The sequence below is a fragment of the Staurois parvus genome, unplaced genomic scaffold (assembly GCF_062004578.1).
Source record: "Staurois parvus isolate SC_StPar_1 unplaced genomic scaffold, SC_StPar_1.0 ptg000104l, whole genome shotgun sequence".
NCBI lineage: Eukaryota > Metazoa > Chordata > Amphibia > Anura > Ranidae > Staurois > Staurois parvus.
Window position 1 is genome coordinate 3,254,606 of NW_028317900.1, and position 11,529 is coordinate 3,266,134.

The following is an 11,529-nucleotide window of genomic DNA, read 5'->3' on the forward strand; positions in this document are numbered from 1 at the left end:
GTTTTAGAACAAGAACATGGAGTCCCAGTATGCCACAAACTTGTTCAATGTAAATAAGCTCTCCTTCTGCATTATACGCTAACTAAACCACTCTGAAAAAAAAAACCTTCAGCAAAGAATGTATGTCCTATTAATTTGCAGCCACAGAGAAAATATGAGTCACACCATATAAGATACGTATATGTTCTGTACCTCCTTATGCCCTTTCGATGCCCGTAATTCAAAGAAGGGTTTATTTAAACAAATTACGGAGAGGTGGGAAGGAAAGGCAATATTCTGGTCGGCTGCTTGAGGAGCTGTAATCATTTTCATGTCATTTAATAATAGCCTGTGGGACGCTTGAAATATATGTGAGTGCTCAGCGAGAATAAATGAAGCCTGGAAAGTTCTTTGGCATAAAACGGAGAGTATTTAAAGACCATATGCAATGTTACGTGACATTCTTGCAGTACCAGTCCTAACCATTTCATCACCAGGCACTGAAAGCTTCGTCCTTGGGGAAGGCATCAGATATATGGTCCTTGTGTGTTTACTGCTCATGAGAAACAGAAGAGAAGATTTTAAATCATAAACTGGCTGGAGGATGCAGGAAACCTGTGTGATATGTCAGCACAATAGGAAGAAGTGCAATAAATAGTAAGGTTTTAATAATTTTACTGTTTTTCTGTATTTAATTCTTTGAAGCTACACAGATTTTTGCTCTGACTCATTTAGTAACAATGTCTTATTCTACACTGTTCTATTTGACTCTTTTTGGCCCTTCTTTCTCTCCACTCTTTTCCTTATTTCAGCCCTCTAAGAAATGTCTGCTTTCTCCTTTCCATCTCCTTGTCGTTGCAGTGTCTCCATTCTGCAGATCGAGTCGATCTTCATCAGGTCCCTACGCTGTTTGGTTTCAGCCCAATAGAACATCATTTGTGGGAACCATAAATACAGAGGTTAATGACAGCTGCTCACAGAGCGAGCCATAGAGAGGCTGAAGGAGACGTCATAAAACAGAATGATGTCTAAAGATGCAGCTCCCAAATTATGCTGGCTCAGTGAAACTCAGAGAATTTCTTATGATTTTCTGAGGCTTCCAGAGGAGGAAACCCTTTCACTGCCTGTGGGTCGTATGATGTATTACTCTGCTTCGACCAGTGCCATCTGGCACTTCTACAAAGCTTCCATATCAAGCAGACTGTCCTATTTACTTACCCATGTGTAAAGGAAGAATCTGACAAACTTTATGCTTATCTACAAACATTTCACCCATACAGACCATCTACCTCAGGAAGTCTTTAGTCATTCTATGTGATTGCTATTGTTTTTCCCACTCTTATTCCTTTATCTTTATTTTAACCTCAAAATATGTACGTTGCAGTATAGAACGTCAACACAAGACTTACATTTTTACCTGGTAGTTGCTAAATGAAATGTGCCCACGTTCAAGATATTTTATGACAAACTGATACAGTATGTTAACATTAGAAAACCACATATATTTATATTGACCTTTTATAACAGTTACAGATTTACAATAGTCACATATCAGGGACATTACTTTAGCAGAAATAAAAAAAAAAGTTTACATTTAACAATACTGATAGAAGGATTTAACCATGTGCATGCATAATAAAATGAACACTGTCTGCAGAGTGTTATAGACCTAACACATGCCTACCTAATTTTACATTAAAATGCAGGGGTCTTAGGTTCATGTATTGCAATACACTCTAAGCTGGCGGACTCCACCATAATGTTTTACATTGCTTTACATATGCTTTACATCTTACATGGAAATGTTGAGTAGGTTGGTATCTGCAGACTGTTGCATGATTTCTCCATTTTGAGAGATGACCATTGAACAACATTTTAATCCTGCAAAAGATTAAAATATATGAATTCTGTCATTTGATAATACTTACATGCAATGCAAAATAATAAATTTTCACACTTTTTGTACAAATTAAATACATTATTGGACAGTCAAACGTGGCAAGACTGCAGTTAAACACACAAGTCTCATAAAAACAGCATGACAATTCCTAAGGTGTGCAGCTTGGTTAAAAATCATCATCTGTAGCTAAATATTTTGTTGCTCACTGTGCCTGTTGGTGTGGTCTATAATGCTGCTTTGTGGGAATGAAAGGGTTCACCACAGAAACCGTTCATCAGATCAGAAGAAATTTCTCAGCAATTTTGGTCTTACACAATGTTTAATGTAAGCTATATACGTAAATAATGATTTAGGGATTATGTACAAGTATATTTATATTAGATGAGTTTATAGGCATGTCATATGATGTGAATTCTTCTCTTACAATTATACATGCATCAGTGGAATATGTCACATGACATTTATGTTTCACTCACAATTACATGCATGCACGCATTTTGGCAATCAAAGTTTCACCTGTCTGTACTGTAACCAGTGTGTTCTTACTGCATTAATATAGCTTCATAGGCAATGGAGGAAACTAAAACACATTTTTAAGATTTATAACTAAATTAATTCATTATAAGCTTGAAACTTAAAACTCATGAACATAACATCATTAAATGACAGTTAAGCACAACTGTCTCTATTAAAATTCGCCATATATCATACAGATAAAGAGTGAGAGAGAAAGGCAGAGAGAGAGCGAGAGAGAGTATATATACTCCCATAAAATATAACCCAAAGTAACTAACTTCTCTTTTTTTTGTTCCTTATGTTATTAAATGTAATAATAAGCTAATTATTAGCATAGTTGTCTTTTTTTTTTTTTGTTTTATAATTTAATTGCTGAAATTTGACATTGTAAAAAGGGACAGATCTGTAAGAATCTCTAGCAGCACAACAGTACTTTGGGTGCCTGAACAAGGCCAGCTGCAGCCGTAGAGGAACATGTGAAAATGAGAGTAAATCTAGAATCTTTCGTGTTCTTACGAGTCTCACAGTTTTTGAAGACTTACATTAGCATCATTAGCTACAATAAAGTCAATGCAGCACCGCAGACTGTTTTTTTGAATATATGCTCATGGGATCTGATTTATATTTGTTTGCCATCCTAATGTACCCACTCATCAAACTAAAAAAAAAAAAAGAAAGAAAAAGAAACAGACAAGAATCAAAATGTGCCAGAAGATAAAATGAAAGGCAGATATGCTTGAACTCTACTGCTTCCAAAGCACCAAAAAAAAATACAGATCTATATTAAATGAAGCAGTGCAATAATTAGAAGCTAGTAAGAATGAAAGGGCAGCTTGCTTCTAGTACAAATATCTGCCACCACAAATCCAAGGCTGTCAGCCACAGACTTCAATGATCATAAAGAAGCTTGTCTTTGCCAAGCAATAACATTTAAACAAAACATCCCGAGAGAGCAGTTTTGTTTAGCTAGATCCATTCAACAAAATAAATTCATAACTTCCAAATGTCTGCGCATTGCACCCAATCTCCTGCCTTTACTAATATATACTAAACAACAATGAACAGGTGGGAATGGAGATGTAGAATATGTGAACATGGAGCAGTTAAGGATTTATAATGTGAAAGATATCAAGAGAAACACTGCCTGCGCCTCAACAAACATTCACATATATGCAGATACAAGTATTTTGAAATATATCTAATCATAACTGATAGTTTTCAGTCTGTACAGCCTTCAGGCCTGTGTATTCTAGTCTTCAGTAACTATTACACAGAGCACCATCAAGTCAGTTAGGAAAAATGTTTAGCTATTTGAACATGATACGTATGTAGTAGGATAAGGACAATCAGAACTAGTGATCTCTTGTAGAAAATTACAGTTTATAAATGATAGTTTAGAGCTGGCCAACCCACGCTGTCTTGAGTCCTTTAAGGTTGTGGCTTCATTCAGTTCACTCCATCCGTTACATTAGATGGAGGTGCTGTCTATGATGTGCCTGCTCCTAATGAAAGATGTAAAACATCTCCTGCCTCCTTAAGGCACAACCACATTTTAGGGGTGGTAAAGCTGCTATATGGCCACTGAGTCTTCATTTTATAATCTTGTCAAGTGCCTATCATGGATCCTGAATACAATATGCATGTATCCTCTAGAGCAGGGGTCTCCAAACTTTCTAAACAAAGGGCCAGTTTACTGTCCTTTGGACTTTAGGGGGGCAGGACTGTGGTCATTGGGAGTAGAAAAGGTCCTGAACTCAGTTGGAAAAAACAATGCCCCATTTTTGGTGTCATTGGAAGGGATTGTGCCTCATCATTGGTGTCACTGGGCCCCATTTCTAGAGTCACTGGGAGAAATTGGGCCACATCGTTGTTGTCAATGGGAGGAATTGTGTCCCATCATTGGTGTCATTGGCAGAAATTGTGCTCCTTCATTGGTGTCAGTGGGAGGAATGATGCCCCATTCTTGGTTTCAGTGGATGAAATAGTGCCCAAAGGGCTGGATAAAAGCAAGCAAAGGGCCACAGTTTGGAGACCACTGCTCTAGAGGAATAAAATCATGCACATATAGAGAACAAATCGTAACAGACTATAAATATACAGGGCTAGTTAAAAATGACTCATGTTAATTATGTGCTAAAATTCCCCATAGATTCTAGTTAATTTCATTCTCGGATATGCAGTCAAGCCAGAGAGGTCCTTCTGATGATAGATTTGAGGTATGGAATGAGTGTAGAGAAGGACTTTACTTCTACGATAACGTGGAGCAACTGTTGAAAATCCTAATATATATTGCTCTTCATCTGATCACTTGCTTACTATTGTCCATGGTGAATTTACAGTATCAGGTACAGTACAGCACCTGAAAAAATATTTTAATGTTAAAATATTAAATCACAGTGGATTTGCTCTTTTATATTAATGTGAGATAGTTGTTTGCAACGTGGTTTAAATCAATTACAATGAATAAATCACAAAATGAATGCTCACATAAATCAGTATTTAGTACATGCACATTTGTCAGTAATTGCAATCTTGATTTTGTGTAGATAGGTTGCTATGAACTTTAAAAACTGGACATTGCATATTTTCTCATTCCTATTTGCAAAACTGCTCTACCTCTGTCAAGTTCTAAGTGGATTGTGAATAAACAGCCATTTTCAAGTTCAGACAAAAAGGTAATTGATTTATTGAAGGCAACAGCAAGGTATAATAGGCCAGAGGGCTTGTACAGTTGGGGCAGCTAGCAGGGACAGTTCGGCTGTATGCAATAATTGGCTGGGAAATGGATACTGCGATACTTCTCTTTCAAATTGCAGAAACCTACTGGATGAGGAAGAGACATGAGGGACTGCTGGGAATAATCAAGCACATTATAATGTAAAGGGAGACAAGCAACAAGAACAGCATGGTGGATTTGAGTGAGGTTAACTAAAAATCTGATTCTGATATGTGTGCTATAATAAAGGTGTGGGGTGAGCTGGTTTAATTACGACAACATTTAAAATATATATATATATATATATATACACACACACTATATTGTCAAAAGTATTGGGACGCCTGCCTTTACATGCACATGAACTTTAATGGCATCCCAGTCTTAGTCCATAGGGTTCAATATTGAGTTGGCCCACCCTTTCCAGTTATAACAGCTTCAACTCTTCTGGGAAGACTGTCCACAAGATTTAGGAGTGTGTCTATGGGAATGTTTGGCCATTCTTCCAGAAGCGCATTTCTGAGGTGAGGCACTGATGTCAGACGAGAAGAACTGTCTCACAGTCTCCGCTTTAATTCATCCCAAAGGTGTTCTGTTGGGTTCTGTTGGGTTGAGGTAAGGACTGTTTGCAGGCCAGTCAAGTTCCTCCACTTCAAACTTATCCATATCTTTATGGGCCTTGCTTTGTGCACTGGTGTGCAGTCATGTTGGAATAGGAAGGGGCCATCCCCACACTGTTCCCACAAAGTTGGGAGCATGAAATTGTCCAAAATGTTTTGGTATGCCGACACTTTAAAAGTTCCCTTAACTGGAACTAAAGGACCAAGCCCAACCCCTGAAAAACAGCTCAACACTTCATGGTTGAGTTGCTGTTGTTCCCAGTTGTTTACACTTTCTTATAATACCACTAACATATGAGAGTGGAATATTTAGTAGCAAGGACATTTCACAGATGGATTTATTGCACAGGAGGCAACCTATCACGGTACCACACTTGAATTCACTGAGCTCCTGACAGAAACCCATTCTTTCACAACTGTTTGTAGAAGCAGCTACATGCCTAGGTGCTTGATTTTATACACCTGTGGCCATGGACGTGATTGGAACACCAGAATCCAATGATTTGGAGATGTGTCCCAATACTTTTGGCAATATAGTGTGTGTGTGTGTATGTATATATTTTTATATATATATATATATATATATATATATACACATATATATATATATATACACACACACACACAAAAAAAGGTGAGTCACTCCCTTTTATCTTAGTCCAAATCCAACAACAGGGATATTGCATCAATGGTGGGCTTCCAATCATCTACCAATATAAACATCAAATGAAATGAGGATACATACTCCAAATGCAATAGTCTTTACTTCAAAGAAGTACCTTCATACAAGTTACAATCCATATGACATATAGCGACTGCACAGTTTCAAGCATCCCTGCTCTTCAGCCTACAGCTTGATGAAGAGCAGAGATGCTTGAAACTGTGCAGTCGCTATATGTCATATGGATTGTAACTTGTATGAAGGTACTTCTTTGAAGTAAAGACTATTGCATTCGGAGTATGTATTCTCATTTATTTCGAGATATATATATATATATATATATAGAATGAATTTTATATGACAAATCTACATATATTTATTGACATAAAAAGTATAAAATGTTTTTATTTTCATTATGAATTATGTCTAATTGTCTCTGAGCACCATTCTTAATACTATGTCCCACACCATTGCTCTAACATACTGTAAACTTACTGCTGCCACAGATATCTATTTTTTTCTAGTACAATATCATATACGAGGTGGTATCAAAAAGATTCTAGACTAGTTTTGTAACACACCAACAGATGGCAGCACAAGGCTGCACACAGTCACAGGGAGCACCAACCTTAATAAGTCAGTGTGCCCAAAGACATTGTCTGTGTACATCGGGAACTGTGCAACTAGTGCTATTCTGACTATGTGCATTACCATGTCTGCTATTTCATCATGGACAGCAAGTTAGAACAAAGAGCAAACGTGTATTCTGCATGAAACTGAGCAAATCGCTGAATCTCCGCAATGTTGTCAAAACGGCGACCTTACAGCTGGATTTTCATTTTTGAAAAGAGGGCAATTTCAAGGTTTGAGCTCGTTGAAGGTCTTCTTGATCTCATGTCATCTTCCAGTGATATTCTTCCACTCTTGAAGCACGCGTGCCCCTCAAAACACCTCAAATTACTCATTGCACCAGGGCTGTAAATTTACCGTATCATGCCAGACGTTTTGGTGGTAGATTTGCTCAGTTTCACGCAGAAATGGAATCTCCTCCATGCTCTTGAGACTGTGCTGGGAGACACATCAAACCTTATGGCAATGGCACGTATGAATGTGCCATAGTGGAGGAGTTGGACTGCCTGTGCAACCTCTGTAGGGTTCAGGTATCACCTCATGCTACCAGTAGTGACACTGACCCTAGCCAAATGCAAAACTAGCGAAAAACAGTCAGAAAAGAGTAGGAAAAAAATTGTCAGTGGCCTCATTCCTGTTTTGCGGGTTGTCTCATTGTAGCCCATCTAGTGCATCTGTTGTTAGTTTCATTAACACCAAACCAGTTGAAACTGATTACCAACCCCCTCTGCTACATCACTGACCAGATCAATATCCCAGGAGTTTAATCAACTTGATGCAATACTCTGATTAAAAAGTTTTCTAAATTGTTTCAGGTGGGCTGGAGATCAGTTGGCACCACATCCCATACAGTGAATAACCATCAAATATACAAAGACAAAAGGGATTTTAATTATTTAATCTTAAATCTTTAATTAGTTCAAAATGATCAACCCTTTGTGCAGGACAAAAAGCGAGCCCTAAGCTTAAAACTTGGATTTGTTCAGTAGTCAATGAGTATGAGGATAGGTTGATTCCTTAAAATTTTGTTTGGTTTTCAGAGATTTGAGGTTAGCCACCTCCACATTGAAGACCTTCCTGGGATCTGGTGTTGCTTGGGTTAAGAAAATTGGTGCTGTATGTACATCACCCCCCGTGCAAACTGGACTGGCTTACCTTATTGCTATTTGGTAAATGTTCTGCATGAGAAGCAGTGGAAAAATAAATAGATCCCATAGCTCTAGTGACAGAAACACCTGTTTGAGACTGCGATGCTGAACTGACATCAAGTTTTCCTAACTGAGAAGATTGTGAAAAGTTATGTGTACCACCTGAATGAGGAGTGGCCTTCAGTGCAGACATATGAGGTCCCTCTCCCTCATTTTTCCATTCATAAGGCCCCTGTGTTTGAGCACCAGATTGGGGCAAGTTCACCTGTGAAAAAGATACAAAAAAGTAAGAAGATGCAGCATCAGAATCAGTAGGGTCATTATTAGGGGCTGACTGGTGCTCAAAGCCTTTATTCCTACGTTTTCTCCCAATATCATGTGTCCATTTACAGTATATGCCTGATTGGAATCATAAGAGAGTTTATCATGTATATTTCTTTTCTTTTCAAAATTTCAGCAACAAAGGACTCCAAATATGCTTTCAGAGCCCCCTCACGTTGGGGAAAAAGTGGCATCCGATACCACATTACTATTATCTCTGTCCAATTTTTCAATCTCCCTGTCTATCATCTCTAATTCAGTTGTATATTGTTGACATAGTAATCCCATAATTTTACAAGAACACATTTGTAGATTTTTCTCCCAATCCATCCTAAGTTCTGCTCTTACTTTTTTAATGTTACGAAAAATTTGAATACGTAGCCCCCATGGAGATATCTCCCTCCATATATATTTGAAAATATTGTTTGTTCCAAAGTAATCATGATTTTCTAATAGTCTCTGAAGGGAAGTAAAAAAAACAATCCATCGTAATCCCCGCTATAGGAGGCACTCTGAATCTGATGGATTTGGTCCATTAATCCCTCAAACACTGTCCCACAATAACTAGTCATAGTTGGACTTATTTATAGAAACAAGTTTACAGCTCAAAACAACATAACAAATTTATAATCAACAAAAAAACTGCAAATATGTACTGATGTCCAGACCACAGAAAAGGAATTGGTGATTGAAACACCTGAATTAGAATCTTTTCTAAATTGTTGCAGGTGGGCTGGAGGTCATTTGGCACCACACACTATATAGCGAATAACCATCAATATACAAAGACAAAAAGGATTTTAAGGTGCTCAAAAAAGAACAGCCCTGGCTGGTTAACCCTATAAACCCTATATCCAGGAACCATAGTGATTAAGATGTATGATTAATATGTATTGATGACTTACGCACTGTTTTTGTATCATTGTTAATTAAATGTGCTTGTTGTTATTTTTATCTTCTCCTAGTGGCATTTATATGCAATTATCTGTAAATCTGAAGAAGCCAAAAACATGTTGAGAGGGAATTGTTACCTTGTGAATTGTAAACCACATGGAGCGCTTTGTTGGTTTTAAGTCTTTAGAACTACCAATGTGATGTAGTTTTTTTTTATATGATAATATTGTAATAAAGTTTTGTATGATTTTAGTACATCAAATATTTCTGATTAAAAAGTGTTCCTTTAATTTTTTTTGAGCAGTGTAGTTATGGTCAGACTTGGGAGGGATGAGCTAAAAGGATAAGTAGGAGGAAGTTTTGACAGAAAAATAAGTGTCAGAGAGGTGATAAACAAATTATCAACAGAGTCAGATGAAGTGGTACAACTGCTTAGATGCCTGATCCTGAGATGCATATAAGCAAATATTTAATTCAAGGCTAAGCTAGTCACTGGTGTCAATAATTTCATAATGGATGCACCCAGGACCCTAAAGAGTGAGTGGGATATTACAATGTAGGGTGTTTTCAGTTTGTTTTTCAATTGAGTTGTACAATTATAGGTCACATTAAAGGTGTAAAAAGTTCTGAAATTATTTATCTTTGTCTCATTTTTTACATTGCAGAAACCTGACATAACAGGGGTAGACTTTTTATATCCACTGTATATAACAGAGGGTGCATACTCACAACGCTACTAAAACATTAGTTTTGCGTAGATTAAAATATACCCGGTTGATCCTGCCCTCAGCTTTCCCTGCCTTCTTTTCTATGTCCCCATTGCATCTTGAGATTGTGTAGACCAGCTGTTCTCATCTACTGAGCATATTCCTGTTTCAATTCCCTTCTAAGCTTTACATTTCCTCCTTTTTCTTATCTGGGCAGCCAGGGGCGGACTGACAACTCATGGGGCCCCCGGGCAATAGGGATCATGGGGCCCCTGTGTCTTTTCCCAAACTCAAAAAAGCCTATGAAAAAGGTACCAGGGGCATCTCATGGGGCCCCCTACTGACCAAGGGCCCTCGGGCAGTGCCAGAGTTTCCAAATGGTGAGTCCGTCCCTGTGCGCAGCTCACCTGAGTAAAGAATCACACACATGGGCATATACAAGGTGCAAATGACTCTTTCCTTACCTCCCTCCCTCCTCCTCCTCTTCCTTGTCCTAGTATTGCTAAACAATATGATATTGTATGCTGATTGATTACATTCACTAAGAAACTGACAAAAAAACTTTCTTTTAACATAAATCAGTATTAAATATATCAAATGTAATTGCTAAGAATATTTTAAAGTAAAAAAGAGCCTTGTATGCAGTTGCCACCTGAACAAAATTAAAACTAGTGTGAATTATCTTTGACTCTTCCTATGCCATATTAATGTACAAAACATACATGACTCCCTAAAAATCTTTCTTAAACATCAACAGTTTTTATATTTATAATTTAATTTGAATTGTTTCTCTGAAACTGTTTTTTTAAGTTATGTGACTGGCACAGTACAAATCTGCAGAGTAATAGAAGTGCCTGCCAAAGATCTTTCCTTGCAAATGCTAAAAAATAGGGAAAAATCACGTGACCACACAGCAGCACTGCAGGAATAAGGTACTTAGAGGATTTAGAAAAAAAAAACAGCCAAAAAATCAGAAATACAATGGCCTGATGTATTTGATTGATTTAAATTATGACAATTAACACTTTTTTGTTTAGTATCACTTTAAAGACTTATATACACAGATCTAACCATTTTTCTTATTTCAGGCTTAAAAGTGTCTGAGTTACTCCTTTGTCTACTGGGTGTACCAGATGGATTTGACACAATTAGAAGTTATCATCTGGGTTTAGGTCTGGGAATCTCATGGCTCCACAGAAAGGGTTTGAGATGGGAGAAGATAAGTCAGCTTCTCAAGGAAGTGGGGTGGTGCTCCCTATCTGTGGCTGTCTTGCTGTCCATAACAACCTGGCTACTGGCTAGAATTGTCAGAAGGTCATTAAGGGGTGCAGTATTGCATGCAGCTATTGAAAGGACCAAAAGAAAGGGAATGGGGTGATAGGTTATTTTGGCAAAAACCTGAGTGGAGCCATAATTGATCATGGGCTTATCATAGGA

The 11,529-nt window shown here is 37.6% G+C and overlaps 1 long non-coding RNA gene across 1 annotated transcript; it reads left to right on the forward strand.

The window, feature by feature from the left end:
• The first annotated feature begins 262 nt into the window (after window positions 1–262).
• On the forward strand, window positions 263–2,978 carry LOC149467657 (uncharacterized). Its single transcript, XR_016311872.1, has 2 exons — window positions 263–636; window positions 841–2,978. It is a non-coding gene; the product is annotated as an uncharacterized LOC149467657 (long non-coding RNA).
• The last annotated feature ends 8,551 nt before the right edge of the window (window positions 2,979–11,529 follow it).